The following is a 19,698-nucleotide window of genomic DNA, read 5'->3' as shown; positions in this document are numbered from 1 at the left end:
AAATGCAAAGCCTTATATAACACAAATTCAGTATACACTCACCAAAGGACTTCTATATCTTCTTTGGAATCTTCCTGTGAAGCCCCATCAGCTGAGATAAAAATACAGAATTTAGATCTAACTTTTTAAAACCTGTGCAGAAATGTAAAATAAATATCTTCCATTTCATGTATGGATTTAAATACAGCTTTCCTCCAGCAATAGGGAACACCAAGCCAGATTCTCAGCTCTTCACAGCTCTCTACGCCAGTGTGCCTTGTGTGTTAGTCATTCAGATTGCTCTTAACATACACTGGAATAAATGAGCTGGGATTTAGGTCTTATCAGGCTCAGCTGGTGGGAGAACATGACTAGAAACCAGTTCCACAGGTTATGCATTTCTATGAAATCCTTAAGAAAATGAAAGGTCTGTTTTCTCTGCACTGTTTGGAAGAGAAACATGATGTTAATGAAATACTCTGTGTTGTTAAAGGATACTACAGAAATATGCAGACAATGACCTAATAGAAATGAAATTGTTACTTCAAACCTCTAAGCTCTGAAACAGTGAAGTTCTAAACTGTTCTTTTACTAGAAGCACATGACTATTCTCATCAGCTTCCCCTGGGTTTCCTCAATGGTTTATGAGCTGCCTGTTGGACTAGGCCATGGTCATGTACAGTACGCTGCAGCTCAAGAGCGTACCAGTACCCAGTCCTGTAACTGGGTTCTTAGCACTAACATCTCAGACAGCCCTTTGCATTCTTTAAGCTTTATATATTTTTTAAAAAGAAAAAAAAAAAAAAAAAGCCTTGATGTTGTTCTGTAAACATTGTTGTCAGAGCAAAACATCTACAAAACTTTTAATAGAAAGAGTGGAGTATTGCTTGGGATTTTCACGGATCCAGGTGCCAAACTTCTTTAAGAACCTGTGCATTAGTTGTAGACATGACCTCAGCTAACCCAAAGAAAGCCACAAGCATGTCTCTTTCCCTATTGGCAGCTACTTGGCAGGTTCACAATGAGCACTTTTGTTTGCATCCTAAACATGCAGAGCACAATTAAAATGTTTAATACTTTCATCCTGAAAGTGTGGCAATTAATATGGTGGGTTTGTTTGTGTTTGTTTTTTTTTTTTTTATAGGCTAAGCCATTACACATTTAAATAGCATCATTCAAACACTTAAGGAACTTGTTTTACAAGGACTGAAAAGGTTCCCCATTTAAAATTATATGGATTTAGCTCAGTTTAAAAATAGACTTTTTGTTTGTTTTCCATTCAGTTACTCTACTATTTGGTGCTCTTTCCTTGCACATGTAGTCTCTGAGTATTTTACTACCCCCTACTGTATGGAAAGAAAACTGTGCAATACTTTGCTGTGGGCTATATGCTGCTAACACCTCTTGAGAGCTCCCTATCAGCTGGAACACTAAGGGGATGGATTCAGAGTCATTGGAGCTACAGGATCCCTGTTTGGGTTGTCACATGAAGTTCCTAGTGGCTATGGTACGGATAACAGAGAACAAAGTTTTCTTGACAACTCTGAGATAGTAGACCGTTACTGGAGTAGCATGGTTACTGGGTTTGTATAGTGCATATCATCATGTTTCCAAAGCAACTAAAAGTGCTTTGCGAAGCAATGAGTCAGATCCTGGTCGTGCAGTAACCACACAGAGGGATTTATGTTTTCAGGAACTATGTGTCCAAGAGCAGCATACTGTTATATAGGTCTCTGGCACTAAACATGTCGGGTCTCCACTGAATCAGACTGAACACCTCTAAAGCCATGTGAGCAACATTTGGTGTACTACTGTGTACCAGCACAACCCACATAATATTTACTCACTTGGGCTGCTATGTGATGTGAGGAAACTTCCCACTCTCAACTCAGCTGAACCTCACTGCCTCTCTTGGTAAAGGGCATAACACTAAATTACCTACCACACTTGCATAAGAAAATGCATATTCCACATGTAGTTTGTAGGTCAAATAAAGTGCACGCTCAAATCCTGCTCACCCATCATAAGCCAGAACTGATCATTTCTCTTCCATTTTCTTCACAAAGTGATTTGCCAGCAAATCTCCTTGTTCTTCCACCATCCGTTCACCGTGCTGGAAGAAAAGGGATTTAAATTTGTGCTCAGTGGCATTTCCTCTCCCACTGCAGTTCACACTGGGTTAACCTGATGTTCACAATGGGCATTCCCTGATGTTGAGGCTGGTTGGTGGCTGGTTCACCACAGCACTCCCCAACCTGCCCTGCTGAGCAGCAAGGTGGCCTGCTCCCTGGACTGCCCAACTATTTGTCCTAGCCATGCTGCCTGGGAGGTAAACCTGGCTTCTTCAGTGTCTCCAAATTCACTGGGACTCTCCCAGAAGAGGTTTTGGGATTTTTAACTCATGTCTTGTTGAAAATATAACATACCTGTTTTCCTTTCTGATTTGGGATGCAAAATATAACAATTAGAAACTGCAAAAATGGCTATGGAAGAGGAAGTGCATTTCCCACGCAAGTATTTCCCATTGACTGCAAGGGCAGTTTGTACAGCTTGGCTGGTAGGCTTGAGAATAATATTATAGGAATATTTTTCCCACACTAACCTATAGGACCCTTGAAAAACTGTTTTTTTAAAATCAGTACAGCTTGGACTGTGACCTACTGTCGGGCTGGAATAACGGTCATTTAATATGTGTATTCCCCAGCAGCAGAACAGGTCATAAATGGGAAGTCCCAGAGTCTCAATCCAATCCCTTGGTCCTCTGGGGAAATGACCTGCTCCAAAGCTTTTTCTGGCACCAGTCATTTCCTGCTCTGTGCCAGTGCTGATGCATGGGCCAGCATTCTGCAGTGATGCACAAAAAGTCTGCCAGGTCCTCAGTCCTGTTTGCAGTCTAACATTGCCTGCACATGAGGGAGCCAGCAGTTTGGCATCTCCTGTCCTTCCCCTCCACCTTTGACAACAGGCTTAGGCAGAAACGGAAAGGAGCCCCTTACAATCACTTGTTCCTTTGGGTGAGCATGGACCTCAGTCCATAAATCATTTATATTGCTTTGGCACAGTGCTCCCGTCTCTGAGGAAGCCACCACTCTACCACCCTCTCTTCAGAACGAGCCATTTGTAAAGGGTACACAGCAGTACCGGCATGTGATTTCAACCACTGCAGCAACAGGAGCTCAGCAGGTAGAGGCAGACACCAGTCCAAATTCCCTTTCAGTCCCTAAAACAGAACTGATAATCCTTGGATCTTGGGTCTTCTGAAGACATTCAGCACTCGGTGATGCCAGTGGATGATAAAGGTGCAACAGGCAGAGGCTATGTAACATATACTATGAAAGAGATGGATTAGCCAGACAGTTTCATACAGCCAACTCTGTAAATCTAGTCATATCCCGCACAATCTACTTCTCTAAATTTCTGTTAACAATTCTTATAAGAAATAATGCATTTGCCCGTATTTTGCTATGATGTCAAATACATTATTTGACAAATTCTTTTTTAATTTAATTTTAATTTTTTTCAGACTGTTCAGCTAGCCCTCATAATAAAACTGCCTTATTCTGTCTTCACTTCATTTAATTCACTTCCCATTTCAAGAAAAAAAAAAATCAAGACTAAACATCTACCAAATGTTATTCCTCTCCAACTGAATGTGACGGATGGTCTGAGGAGCCCATAAAAATTAAACAAAAAGTGCATTGTTCCCTTCCAGATATTTCAGCTGGTGTAAATCAGCATAGCTTCACTGATGCCAAGTTGCAGAGATGTACATCAATTAAGAATCTTGCCCTTCATCTTCAGAGAGAGATATTTTCCCTACAGTTTAGGTTCTCTGCCTTTTCAGGCTCATGAAAACTCCAGCCCACTTTCCTGTCATGCTCTGCATATCACCATAAATTATCTCTATTTTGATTAAGTTCATTAGTGCTCCTAACCTGAGAAGAGGTCCTGCAGAGAAGGCACAGGACAGATGTGACTGGTCAGCCACTCTCTCCCAGAGTCTGTCTGGCTGATATCCAGGCATTGTAATTACTCAGTGTTTCAGTTTCTGATTTGTGAAATACATCCTTAGCAAAGAGGAATACGGATAGGCTTTGTTCACCCCTGCTTGTCAGCTGATCAGGTCCCATGATGTTATAAAACCTATAAAAACATAGTATCAAAATTAATTAATTTTAATTTAATTTAAAATGCAGTCTTGAAGGGACTATCATTTTCCGTTCAGTTTGATCCTTCTAGCCCCTTTATTTCCTCTCCCTGAAATCCAGAGGAGCCCACCTACAGCAGGGACCTAGTATCCTCTTCCTACCACCTGGGAAACTGCAAGTGTGAGAGGGAAGGAGCCTTTACAAGGTTAAACCCCAGGACTGCCAGGCTCCTAAAGCCTCTTGTTCAGGCTAGTCAGCCGCACGCACAGGCAGAAAGGTATCTGCATCCCAGACTCAGGAACACATCTGGATCACCAGTCCACTTCTTCACTTCTCCAAAGGAGCTTGGAGGGAGCCAGCTCTTAATCATTCATCTCTGAAATGCTGCCTCCAGAATTTTTGCCTTCATTTATTGTAGCACCACTGGTTGTTTGTCTTCCTTCATCCTTCCCTGCCTCACTCCCCATGATCCTTTTCTGTCATTCCTCTCCCCTGTCTTCAACCACAGCCCCTCCCAAACCAGACTAATGAAAGCTTTGTTTTCATTATATAAGCCCAGTGTATAATCAAGTACATTTAAAAAAATAACAAAACTGTGGAACTGACAGGACATGTGTCTACCATCACCCCATATCCAAACACTGAGGTTTGAGCTTGGCTCAGGCATCTCTGAAAACGCCAAATGCGTATTTCCACAAACACAGAGAAATGGATCCATAGCTGCTGTAAACAGAATAAAGGTGCATTGTTTAAAGTTGCCTAGCAAACGCACACAGTAAATCATAGATGCCTTGAGAAGAAAGTTGCAGACTTCAGCCTGACAAACAAACACTTACGCACATGTTTAACATTAAGTGAGAGTCCCACCTTCAAACAGGACACTCACAAGCTTAAAGTTAAGTAGCAGCCCAAGTACTTGAAGGACAGAAGTCTCAGTCTTGTAGGCTCTTTTTGTACTGAAAACTAATCCACATTTAGACCTTAGATATCTCTGTATTAATTCGAATCAGGCACTTCCAGACAGACTTCTTTTCTTGTTTTAATTGTTTTTGAGGGTAACATTAAACATTAAGCCCCCTCCCTCTGAACTGTGGACGTCAGGATGAGAAAAGGCAGTACAAAAGAAATGAATGGTGGTGATGGTGGTGGTGGGAAAATGAATAGAGAAATAAGGAAGCAAATGAATGGAGAATAGGAGAAATTTAAAACATCAGCTTTCTCTGATTTCTTAATTAGCACAATTCTGTTTGGGCTTCGGGTTTCACTGTTGGGTTTTTGTTTGTTTGTTTGCTTGTTTTAATGTTGCTACATCTAATTTTGTTTCCAGAACAATCTTATATATCGTAATAAAACACTTCTGCATTGTTCATTCCTGAAAATGCTAACTTGATTTTTATGGAAGAAAGAGGACAGCAAGAAGCACAACTCTTATTTCACAATAAGTAAAACTCTCCCACTGGGTCTCTGTTCATGATAATATACTATGGGAAAAAAAGGACTACAAACATATTACTAGCTGTATAATAAATAGCATGTGCAAAATGTACAGTATAGTAAATACACTACAGGGACTACTTACAGAGTCTCTTCCACTCCATAACCATCATCAACCGTCTTCTGTGGTTTGGCACATCAAATATTTGCTATGTACTTTACCATTTTAAAAGCACTGCAAATCCTTGGCTGGACACCAAACAAATGCTGTACATCATTACTTTGTCAATTGTTGCCTTGTATATTCAACATCTGACCTTACCTCCCCCTACAGTTCAATGTGTAGAAATGCCAATAAAATACATGATGTTTATTTCCAGTGGCTTTTATTATTAAACAGGTCTGTCACACTGACAAACCAAAGGATTTCTCTTTAAGGGGAAGTCTCAGAGGAAATCTACACTATCAGGCAACAAGGACTTTGGAATTATATTTGAGAATCACTTCTGTTAAAGAACTGTTTTCAAGTTATGTAAGCACACACAGCTCCATTATCTGAAGAATAATACAGTACTTTCTGCACTGCTGTGGAAGGGCAGACATACAAGTGATCCTTATGCATTCCTTAAATACATCATTAAGGAAAACCACACTATATATTAATTACTAAATCCAACACTAATACATATACGTACCCCAGATAGAGCCATCTGCGCAGGTAAGGGGAGATAGAGGAGAAATTGTAGGCAGGCAAGATGAGGACACTTATCCTTGCCAGAGGCTTGGCTGGACCAGAAAATCTCAGAAGCTGAATTACAGAGCAGCTCCCAATACTGATGGTGGATCGCTCCATCTCCCAGTAGGCTGGACAACCTGTAAGGGCTTTCTCACTTCAGCCTGCCTCAGACTCATCAAAGGAATCAGCACCATTATAAACTACAGAATACCATATCTTATCCAAGAATGAGTAGAGGAATAATGAAACAAATGAAAGGAGTCCAGATGAATGGAAATACAGAAGCAAAATAATGAGAACCTGCTTGTACCTGGACTTAGAAATGAGACTTCCAATAAAGCTGCAAAGTTGAAGAGTGATTGCCAGCTTACTGAGTACAACCTGGATGTCAGGAGCAATCCATCATGAGTAGGGACCAGACACTGAGACAATATCAAGTAGTCCTGGCTCTGATCAGTAACAGGTGATTATAAAATGTACTGGAGGGTGATCATGGTTCCATCCATGTGTCCAAGTTCTTATCAGCACATCTTACATTTTCTTACCAGCTCTAGAAGACTTCCCCTGCTGGCCTGGACTGGATTCAAGCTAGAATCAGCAACAAGAAGAATCCTTGATGGTACAAGCAAATCCCAAACTTTTCAGTCCATACTTCTTTTTAAGTAAATTTTCTGTAAATAATAAGAATGAATTTACAGAAACTTAAGGGCATGGTACAAAGAGGCATGCCTGAAATGAAAAAGTACAGTCCAGGTTTTATTCTGAAAAAAAATATCAGGAAATCAAAACACACAGCATACATAAGGATGACACAAGAACTATTATTATTGCTATTATATGCCAGTCATAATGTCCCTAAAAAACCTTGTCAGTTCTCACGGATTTGAGTTCCTATGGAAACCACTTTTATTAAGTACTGGTTTTAAAAAACTGTTGTTTAGCATATTCCAGTTCCTCCTAGGTCATTGGGTTTTTTTCTGAGATACATTAACATCTAGTAATAACAGTTCCTGTAGGTGAGCACAAACATTTAGGATTTTGCGCCTTCTCATGAAAGAGGGCACATCTAAGCATTACATTAGAGCCACAAAGATGGTGAAGGGTTTAGAGGGGAAGCCGTATGAGGAGCAGCTGAAGTCACTTGGTCTGTTCTGCCTAGAGAAGAGGAGACTGAGGGGAAACCTCATTGCAGTCTACAGCTTCCTCACAAGGGAAGGAGGAGGGGCAGGCGCTGATCTCTTCTCCCTGATGACCAAGGATAGAACCCAAGGGAACGGCAGGAAGATATGCCAGGGGAGGTTTATGTTGGACATTAGGAAAAGGTTCTTCACCCAGAGGGTGGTGGAGCACTGGAACAGGCTCCCCTGGGAGGTAGTCACGGCACCAAGCCTGACAATATTCAAGAAGCATTTGGACAACCCCCTTAGATATATGGTGTGAATTTTGGGGTTGTCCTATGCCGGGACAGGAGTTGGACTCGATGATCCTTGTGGGTCCCTTCCAACTCAGGACATCCTATGATTCTGTGATACATTAGCAAAGCCTTTACCTCACCATCCTGAAATGCTACCAGTGAAGAATACACGCTCTAGCACACCTAGCTGTCTCTATTTGTACTCAATTCCAATCTTTCATGAGAAAATGCATCCATAGTTAGTGCATTTCTGGAGCATTTAAATTATCCCTATCCTATATGACATAACATCTTTCCTAAAGGTTGGTTGAAATGTAAAGTCTCCCCTTCCCTTCCCCTCAGATTGTATTTAGATCTGCAGAGACAACTGTATATTTGTTGAAATAACTCCTTGTAGAAATATGGCCAACTCTATTTACAGATTGATACATAGGCACCAAACACTGACCCCAAATCTTGGTTTCAGTTATTTAACTCAAGGAAAGTAGCCACTCTATCACTCTTTTGTTAGCAGATTGATTACAAATGGACTCTTGCCAATGCTAAACTCATCTGGTTTGAGGATGGATGTTAGGTCCAGACATTTCTTTCAGGAGACTGTTTTCTTCTGTGTCAGCAGCTAAGCTTTCCTCTCCAAAAAGTATGTGATGTCCAGAGTTCAGTGTTGCAAGGATAAGTTATAAATTCAAAACCAAATATTACCTGACACTGCAACACATGACTGAAACTACAGGAAAAAAAAGCTCAAATCATAGCTTTTGAGAAGTAGAACTTGAAAGTCATCTCAAACCACTGAACCCTAACAATGGTCCATGTCTAATGAACATTGTCTGCTATTTCGCCTACAATTAAATACGTCTTAAGCATGTTATAGTGACTTCCACATTCTTTTGAGAATGACTTCTCATTTCGGTGCTTCAATATGTCAATAACTATTCAGCATTACTGTTAGCAGGAAGGTAGCCCTCAACGACTTACTGCCTTCTGTACAGTCCTTTTGCAGGCAATTTTCCAGAAAAATTTCTTAGTTAAGAAGCAGCAAATATCACCAACAAAATGAGACTGCAAAAAAGAAGACAAAGAAAACTTTGAAGACCACTAGATTTTGAGGTCCAAAAAGACATCTGACTGTATAACACAGGCCACAGATTTTCATCCAGGTACTTTTGCACTGAGCCATATCATTTCTGTTTGAATAAAATATATCTTCCATAAAGGCATTTAGTCTTATTTAGAAATGTCAAGAGAGAGAGAACTCACTTCTCTCACGGGTAGTTTGTTCCAGTGGTTTACGCCAACATTTCCAGAGCCTACAAGAATGAAGAGATGTTTTCTGCACTTATATAATTCCAACCCTCATCTTTGCAGACATAAATTCATTAAATTCAACAGACCTCAGTCATCGCTGATCTAAGCCAAAAAAATTTAACTTCCATTGACTGACTTTACTTTGAATATCACAGAACATTTTTTTCAAGCCAAGAACCCCCAAGATGTTTCCTTGTTTGACAGGGAAGAGGAAGATGTATACCGATTTCTCACACTGCAGTGACTCTATTAGATAAGGACTGAAGAGGTTTGGTGTGCAGACAGCATGATAAATGTGGATCTTCAAAAAATAACCCAAAAAGACATCGCCATATCTTACTGGCAAACAAACTCATGGTGGGTAGGGCACAGCTTGGAAACAAAGTCAAACATTTGTTAAAGAACTGAATGATCTAGACATGGAGGTTAGCATGGAACAGAGAACACATTGTGGATCATTGTTCTCATGCCAGATTATCCCTCTCCTCTGCTTTGAAAATTTCTTCCCATCAACCCGCTTATCTAAGTGAACTGATTTTGCATTGTCTTTCTTCAGCATTTTCTTGCTACCATTGTCTTCATTCATAACATTGTAAATGTGGATGTCACAGTCTCTTCAGATGTTTGCAATAAAGCTGTTGCAGTAAATGGATGTATGGGGTGCGGTCATCATAACCACAGTCAGCAGTAAGCTTTAGGCAACAACTCAGAGCTACCGCTTCTGCAAGCACCTCCCGCCACAAAAACTGCTACAGTGGCAGTCAACTTCTGCTTGTCTTTCACAGCTGGCCTTCTGAAAACACATGGAAATGGCACCGCTTCCCTGTAAAGAAGCCCAGAGTAACAGCCCTTCTCACTGGCCAGAAGCTTCAATTCAGCTGAGAAGAAGAGTTAAAGATTGGATGGTACTTGCACAATATAAGAATGGGTGCACAGGGAAGCAAAGGCTTACAAGCAAGAACAGGTGGAATGAGGAAAAGGACTGTGAGGGAAATTAATCTAAAAACTTACGTAACAGGTAACGTCACCTTCATCTTAGTCAGATCACCTTGTAAAGTATCCTATCGTAGGCTACAACGTTTTTCCTATTAAATTATACGCAACAGGGCAACAGCCCTTTGGGGTCTTTCTGGAGCACGGTGCAACACTGGTAGAAGGTGTACTATGTCTGTGTTCATGGAGAAAAAAAGTAGGGAGACCAATATTGCAAACACAGGCTCCACCCTGTCTACCATGGAAGTAGTATTATTAAGCATTTCTTCTGGCACCTCATAAAACTCTTCTGCTGGGAATAGGCTTTGGGAGAGCAACTTTTAACACCTTAGCTGCCACTCTACTGAGTACTTCTCACCAAAATTTCACAGAATCTCTTGCACAAACTAAATTACATTTTCCCATTCTTCTCAAGGGCAATCCTTAAAAACTTTCATATTAGGACTGGCCTTTATCTACACTTTGGCATTAATAGGAATAAGAGGAATATCCTGATGTTGAACGTAAAATCCGTACTTGGAACTCTAGAAATTTCCTTGCCATTTTGCCTTTAGACACAAGATGGCAGCAAGAAATTCATTTCAAGCATTTGCTCCCATTAACGCAGTGTTACCTGGCAGTAAATGTTAAGTATGTGGGCTTGGTTATTGCGGCTATTTGATGGTAGTGTCCACAAACACTCCTACTCTCACACTGTTCTCCTGTCACCCATGACCCTGAACTCTGCTGTTAGCTCTGCTCATAACAACCAAGTACCTATTGCATTGGGTACACAGCCATGCAAATGGCAAATGCAGAGGTCTCAGGTGTGCTAAGCACAGCCCTTCTAGTGGCCATAAACCAGTAGAAAACTCATTCATTAAGTCTTACTTTATTATGTAGCCTTTTCTCCCTATTTGTTTTGGTTTTTCTAGCACCTTTATTCTTCCTTAATGTGATATTTTTCCTTTCTCATAGTTTTAGACTTTATGATCTGCAGTCTTTAGTAGCCCAAAAAATGTCTTTCTCTTTTCATTTCCCCCACCTGTGATGCTCTAGTATTCATCTGGTCCAAAGTACCAACTTTAGAGCTCTTCAAGGAAGACTTTGCAAGTTCCTAAATGTTCTTATCAGAAGGATTTTCTGCCCTTTAAATTCAAGTGAAAAGTAGTTTTTGTCATTACATAGAAACTTTATCTAATTTTACCCTATTGATAAGTGAACTAAAGATCTGGAAAAATTCAGATCTTTAGTCTACATCTCCAAAGTTCATTAGTATTTGTGGAACATTCACAATTTTTGCTGATATGAGAAACTGCTCCAAGGATTCTTAAGACCAAAGCAGTGCTCTAAAATTAAAAGTTATGAACCAAGCTTGCTACCCACAACAGGCTCAGATACACTATGGATCAAAGGAGAACACATAGAATATACACAGACCATAGTGCCTTATATGACTTTGAAGGATAAAGCAAGCTAAAGAGGACCCAGAGCATACCCTCAGAGCTGGTATGCTTCTGGAGCAACACTCATGTTGCAAGTAAGCCAGAGCTGCCATGACATCATAGAATGGTTTGGGTTGGAAGGGATCTTAAAGACCATCTAGTTCTAACCCCACTGCCGTGGGGAGGGACACCTTCCTCTAGACCAGGTTGCTCAAAGCCCCATCCAACCTGGCCTTGAAGACTTGCAGGGATGGGGCATCCACAGCTTCTCTGGGAAACCTGTTCGAGTGCCTCACCACTTTCATTGCTCCACCTAGTGTTGAAGTAACACAACTAAAGCACACTCAGTAAAAAAATCTAAGAAACTGTAATAAAAGTACACATTTACCCATCTACCTCCTATATGGATTAAACTTCCTGATAGAGAACACACAGATTTTAATTATACAGCCCTCAAAGTGATGAATGTCTGTCTACTTCATTGCATATTTCCATTGTCTTTTTTTAAAGAATTTTCTTCAGACTGTTAGCAATTGATTTTTTTAAAAGTGTCTTGTTAAAACAAAACTGTTCAGGTCAGTCCAAAAATGCACATTTAATGCTTTAACATCTCAAAACAAATATATTCTGCTTCATAGTAGCCAGACATTGCACTTGACATTACAAGGACACACAGCTATTATAACATCTTGTTTGGGACACATGCGATATACAAGTATACAGAAAATTTGGCCCTCTGTCTAAAGCTTGTTATTGTTTTTCCCCTCAGAAATACATACATGTCTTCCAAAAAAAACATCTCACAAGATTAATGAATATTCTCTTTGTTAAAAAATTTCATATTCTCTGTTCAAGAGGAACAATTTCCAGCTAGTAATTAATCTGCACTATGGTTCAAGGACAGAATTATTTACTTGCAATCTTGGAATGCCGGAGATTGAAAACACATTTTCATCAGGCTACTAACAATAATGAGAGGGGTGGTGAGGTCTGAAAAACTCAGGTGAAATTCTTATAATAGCCACCAAAAAATGTGTTTGACTATTTTCCCTTATTAACACTGAAGTTTTCACTGGTCTTTAGTACGTCTGTCTCACCCTAAATAAGCCTGCAATGACCCCGAAGATTACCTTTTTTTTTTGTTGGAAGCAGTCCCAATGTTCCCATTAATACTAAGAAAAGATGCAGTACCACATTATGAGTTGAGATGGAAATCTTTTCCTCAGGAATATTATTTCTAGCCAAACATTTTAGAGATCCTGCACTTACTCTTTTCTATTCACTAAGTTCTGAAGAGCTTCTCATGTGCCCTGCGTCTGAATAGCTGAAGACTGAATTGCACTTTTAACTTTTCCAGATAGCAATTCCTATTTTAAGAACATTTGTTTATATCTGCTATATACAGCGTCCACTTCGGAAAACAAACACTGCAGGAGCAAAAATCCCTCTCAGCAATCTAATTACAGCAAACAAATTCCCAGGGCCAAGAATTCACGCCCCTATTGTCTTCCTGGCAGGACAGGGAGATGTTGTCATGACCTTAAACCTTCACACCTTCTTCTGGTAAACTACAGGCAAAAGATGGAAGGACAGATGCCATTTTTATTTGTCATCATGGGAGACAAATCCTAGCCGTTCCAGTAAATTGCTGCCCAATTCTGGGGACACCAAGATTTTTTCTTAAGCTCCTTAAGCTGCAGACCATGCAAGGAGAAGCACAGACCTGCTACAGGGATGCCTCACCCAGGATAACTCTCAGACAGTCAGTTTTCCACTGATGCAGCACAAAGCAGTGGGACTGAGGGGAAGAACAAGGGCCAAGAGGTTCAGCCGGTATCGCATCTGCTCGGAGAGCAGAAAGCTGTGTCAGACCTTTCAACATTCCCAACCAGTTCTGCACTTGGTACAAAGCCTTCCTCCACTGAAGTGAGTAGATTTGAGTAGATTTGGAACAGGATGAAGCTATAAATTACATAATTTATAAGCTCAGCCAAATAATGTAAACTTGATAGGCTCTTTCCCTTCACACATATTTTTAAACAAATTCACCTTGAATATGCTCAAATATTGTTTATATGTGCTTTCCATGAACACTCAAGCAATCATATGGTACAAATACTGTATATAAGTGAGCTTCTGAACTGATGCACAAGTATTCATAGGAACCATATTTTAAAACTACATGATGAACAACAGTGCCAGGCACTCAAAAGTTTATTCAGTTTGGTAGCAGAAACTGTTTACTGTGTACCAGAAATTAACCAATTAGAGTTAAACTCCAGTTCCAAATTTATCTGAGTCAATATTCCCGGAGAAATTATCAATATCAATCAATTTTAGAGTAATTTTCTGATGATAAAAATTTGTTAAATCTGAATAATGCATAATGCAAAGTAACTGCTTTGTTCTTATAACATACTGAAGTAAAGTGAAAATCTACATTTATCAAATAAATTATTCATTGCAAAATTACTCATTCTGTTCTGCCAATACATATCACACAAACAGACTCAATTACTAGAATTATGGCTTGAGAGGAAACCTTGTCTGATCTTAGCTTCCAGTTTCAGCAAAATCACTTAGTCAAACATAGGACCTCAACATAGAGGCTATCATTAGGATAATGTCACATATCAAAGAAAATAAATGTAGTCTGAAGAAACCACTTAACCTAACAATACATCTTAAAATAAAAACAATTAAGGCAGCTTAAAAAAACAAGTGATATGACACCATTGAAATAATGGGCTGTTCTGGACAGAAAACGGTATTATAAATTTTTGAAGAAAGAGATATTTATTACAGAGTGTAAATATTGTAGGCACAACAATTTCAAAAACTGATATGAAATGTTGCAAGAAAGTAGGAGTCTCTAATTTGGATTTCAGTCTGAGACTGAGTTACTTTAAAAACTATGACACATAGAATCTAGTAATATTAACTCTTTGAATTCCTTTGTCCTATTCAAGTACATCTAGTGAATCAGATTCATCAGCACAGATGACCTTCAACAGAGCTTATATAACACTATTTTGCTGGAAAACAGCAATTTCAACCAACTCAATAAACAGTGAATACGGAAACAAGCATTATTTTTCAAACCATACAACATCATTAAAGATTTATGATATTTTAAACAGGAGTGAGCCCTTACGTATTTGGTGCCTGATATAACTCACAAATGTGGCTCATTTCATTTTGCCTAGACCTTATTATATTCAAGGGATACAAAGACTGTTCAAAATTAATGAAAGACTGAATTGCAAGCACAAAAGTAAAACACAAAGACCAAACAGGTATTAGTTTCAGAAAATGCAAGTATTTCCCACCGAGAGACTTAACAATGAGACAATAATGGAAGAAACTATTATGGCCACGGAATGATTCACAAACATTTCATGTTTTCCTTCGATCTCCAGCTTTTAAGAGTCCTGTGGTTACTAAAGAATAGGAAATTTCATTTAAAATAAAATAAGCAAATCTCTAGCTTTCACAACTGTGAAACAAGCTTCACAACATGAATGTATTTTAAAGAATTAGAAACCAGAATGCAAGTAAAATTAAATAATAATGTATCATTAGGAGAAACACCTTCATATTTATATTGAGACTAACTTGATTCATGATTATTAATATCTGCTGCACAGGCTGATTTCAACTGACTGAGCAACTTTCATTTCATATAATATCATATCATTAATATAATATAGTATTTCTTGAAAGCCAGTGTTTAACAAAAAGTACAACACATACTAGACAGTGGCTTTATTTTCACTATAGTATGAAGGTTCTTCTCATTAAATCTTATTTGAGCAAGACGTGATATAGAACAAAATTACCCAACAGAGAGCACTGTCTAATGTCCAAGTGCATTTGCACTGAGTTATTAATGCAACCATTAAAAAATAAAAAAAACATGGAAAAAATACTATGTATTACAGCATCTGTGCATGATTGCATTTATATTAACAGCCCTACCTTGTTCTTCAAACCCTTACACAGTAATGCCTTGCTCTACCAAAGTACCACAAAAATTACTAGATGTATCTACAAAACTGAAAAATACTCCAGAGCTATTGAAGTCAATGGCTGTTTATCCGGAACCTTAAATGGAATCAGGGAAAGTAAGATTTACAAAAATTAGCAATAGATAGATCGCTCTGTATTAAACATTTTAATATCACACTTTTCTTGTGGAACTTTGTTAAATTCTGAAACTTCGCTGTTGCTAGGGAAAAACTACAATATCAGCTCCATCTTATCTGAGATGACTGAATTAAATAAATAAGTAGATAGACAAATAAATGAATCAATAAATAAATGCTGAAATATTTTAAGCCAGCTCATATCAAGGAAAATCCAGAGGCTATTCTGATAGATATGTAAGTCTAAACATTTCAATCTACAGTGGCCATTTTAAAAATAAGTAGTTCAAGTGCTAGGCTTGAAGGAACAGAAATTAAGCAACGAAAAACATCAGATGAAGGAAATGCAATTAAAAAAAAATTGTAAACCAGCCAAAATTATATAGTCCTAATTGAATGAGCACAGGAAAGATACTGTGACAGACAGGCATGTACTATTAGAAGCAACACACTTCATTTTGTACAAAGTGTTCCCTTGGCTTGTCAGCGTGTAAAGAACAAACACCAACCAGGAGTCTTATTCACCAGATAAGGAATTGTGTTACTGAACTGGATTAACCGCCAACTGAAGAATTTGATCCAGGAAGCTGAAGATGCTTGGAAATCAGATGAGTAAAATGAGAAGAACAATTTTAAAATATTTTAGAATAATTATACTCAAGGAAAAAAAAAATAATAAACAAGGATAAAGGCAGGGAAATAAACACAAAAATCACTGATATTCTCCCAAACCCAATTTCTTCACTAAGAAAAGTACCGGAACATTATCTAGATACTATTGCTATAAGATAGATATACAACTGTGTGGAAAAAAGTGACTGCCAATGGCTCATTTTCAAACCAGAAGAATATGCTTGAGAAGGTCTCAGCACAGTTGAAGTCATTAATAACTCAGTGGAACAGGAAATAGTCCTAAAACCTGGGCAAAGCACAAAAGTGGAAGAGACTGTGAGCAATCTGAAAGAGAATATTCAAAGTAAGTGTGAAAAATTAGTAGGGAGGGGAAAGGAATGAAATCATTTAGATGAAATTTTATAAAGTGCAAAGTTCTGCATTAGAAGAGAAACTCAAATATACAGTAGCAACAAGGGAAGGCTGGAAAAGAAAGGACTGGGTAAGTTGGATCACAGACAATATGAGTCAACTGCAGACGAAGGTTTCAAAACAGAATAATATAATTCTGTGTTTATTAAAAAGAAAGCTCTACATAAAGCATGGAAGGAAATTATCCCACTCTACTAATGACTGGTAAAGCCTCTGCTACATCTATTTTTGTCTCTCAGTTCTAAGGAAGATGTGGTAAACTGGAAAGAGTCCTGAGGAAAAGAAAGAACAAGGGGAAATTTATAAAATGTGACTTATCAGGAAAAAAAAGAAGACTGAAGACAGAATGATAAACATCAGCCAATGCTGACTTTAAAAATTTTAAAGTCATCACTTATCCTGTTTCTGTCAAAGGATGGCAAGAAGTAATCAGCTTCATGTGTGACAGAAGACTTATATTAGATGTTAGGGAAAGCTATTCTAGCTGTTAGAATAAATTTGACATAGGGAGACAGGCCCCCTTAAGGTGGGTGCAAGAATGCTATTAGGGGAAGTAACCACAGCATTACTGTGTTACAAAGCAAAAATTTTCAGCTGAAAATGAAATAAGTAAAAAGAATGCAATGGGGATAGGAGGAGGGAGATGCTGGCTCTCCAGCGAATAGCCTCTTTCACTCACAGTCTACCACTTCAAATACTCGTGGCCAATTCTTTTGCTGGTTAAAATCAGTACAGCTGCAATGGCTTAAAGTTTTTTCTTGGTCTGTATCATCAGGTGGCATCAGACCTTGTCCTTTGTCTATGAAATGAAAAGTGGGAAATGCTTTTAACAAGAGACAGCTGTGGACAACTTCAGATGATAGCCTTGCACCAGTGGCTGATTCCCTTCCATCTTAACAGAGTAAGTTTCAGGAGAGGCTGTGCTTCTACATCAGGGAGGCACCCTACTAGGTTTTTAACTGTCTTTTACTCTCTGCTACAACTATGGTTACATCTAGCAATTTTCCTCCTGTCTTTCCATTACAGAGATCATCCAGATTTATGGTCGGTCTGTAGCAATCAAATGCATCAGAGAGGAAGATAACAGCAGCAGCAAAAGACACACCAAAACTCACCAAATGAGGCATAAGGATATTAAATCTGTAACCTTATTTGCCTCCATCTTGGTATTCTGGCCAAGAAGATCTGTTTGGATTTGTAAATAGTCTGGTTAAAATGAGCTGTTTTTCTTAGTAGCTGATTTTAAAGTTTCCTCTTGTGAGGAAATTTTCTTGTTGTTTTTCAGATAAAAATCAAATATATTTTGAAAAGACTGTCTACATCCATGGGGGCAGAATAATATTTTGACAGAGGAAATGCCAATGTTTCTCTGCTTCATTCTCGGCCAAAGTCACTCACCAAGGTATGGGAGGTGGTGGGGGAAGGTCAGGCCTTTGGATTTAGGTGCATTTTGGCTAAGTTTCTTCCTGGCTTGAGAAGGTTATTTGGGAACTGTTGGCTTCAATGAATACAGATATTATCTATGATTCTCTTTGGGTAATCACTTTGCTTAGTGCTCTTACAAATGTGGAAAACCTTTTTTTTTAAAGAGGCAACAGCTGACAATCTGACCAGCGCTCATCTCTTTTTAATCTCCTGCTCTGGGGTATAGTCACTGCCGAAGTGTGTTAGAACAAGCACAATGCAGTGCAGGATGCTCTTTGGGTGACAGCAGCTGACTGTTCCAGTCCAGGATCTCCTTGGAAGTAAAGGCATTATCCAGTCCATGCACAGCAAGTAGTATCATCATGAGGTGACTCACCTTCTACACAAGGCCTATTGATAAGATTGATTTTCTTATTGCTGCTCCACTCTTAGACTGTAGAGTATGGTATTGGTTGGCTGCTCCTCAGCCTCAATCCTCAGGTGACCCAGGGTGGCACCTGGCTAGTTCTCCTTCTGACACATAACAGGATCTGAGTGCCCAAACTGCTGGACTATAAAAGCCTTACTCAAAAACTCAGCTGCTGGCATGCAGTCCCACCCTGCCCCAACACAAAACCTCCACCTGTCCCCATTTGACCTCGTACATTAGAGAAGATGAGAGGGTTTTTGTCAGATGCCTCACCAGATACTGCCAGATGTTGTCAGATGCCTTGCCAGAGTTTACCCTGCAGCTGTTGGGCTGTCGCAGCTCCTTCTCTAACCTGTTCCCGACTTGGTGCAGTTATATCCCACCCCTCTCTTGGAGCAGCTTCTCCAGTTCCAGCCAAAGCAGAACCTTTGAGTAACTGACAGTAAAACTTTGGGCATCAAAGTGCAACACAGGCACAACAGCAACAGGCAAAACTGACAATTTCTTAAAGCATTCCACCTAAGAGCAGGAAATTACTATAAAAAAGCACTGAAGCGCTGCATCAGCAAAAGTTTCAGAGATAAAATAAACACTGTAAACATAATACAGCCTTTCATAGTAGGAGAAAGACTGAGGGAGGAGGAACAGTACAGCCTTTGCTGTTTTGACTGGCATCACTGCTTGTCTCACTCTGACAGGTTGCCAGGTTAAGGTTTTGTTTTGAATCAGTCATTTCCCTTTGAACAGTGGCAACTGTTACCATTGTTACCCTGTTATACTGAATATAAAACAAAATTTCCACCAGCAGCTTTTCTACCATATGTTTATTCTAGGAGGCAGCAGGCATCTAGGATTTGGTAGCAATCACAGTGAGGAAACATTTGCAGGACCTGTCTCAACAAAATAATTACCTCGATCACAGTAATATCATACAGAAGACACTGAATTCATAACTGTTGTCCATGAGGTCTAACCTAAGGAATCTAATAATGTCAGGATTTTTTTTCTCTTCAATTGTAAAGTTGTTATTTCAAGAATCATCCTTCTAAAGTGTAAAGCATACACTTGAAGTATTAGCACTGAAACACTCTTGAGCATGTTTTAACTGCGAAATTATTTAACAGATTTGCTTGAAACACTCTCTGTTTTGTCTCCACAATAAATCTAGCCACATCCTGATGAAAGTAGTTTCACATAGAAAAGAGATATGAGAGGCTTAAAACAGGGTTTCATAAGGGT

The sequence above is a fragment of the Platalea leucorodia genome (genome assembly GCF_965183815.1).
Source record: "Platalea leucorodia genome assembly, chromosome: 7".
NCBI lineage: Eukaryota > Metazoa > Chordata > Aves > Pelecaniformes > Threskiornithidae > Platalea > Platalea leucorodia.
Note: the sequence above shows the minus strand (reverse complement) of the source record.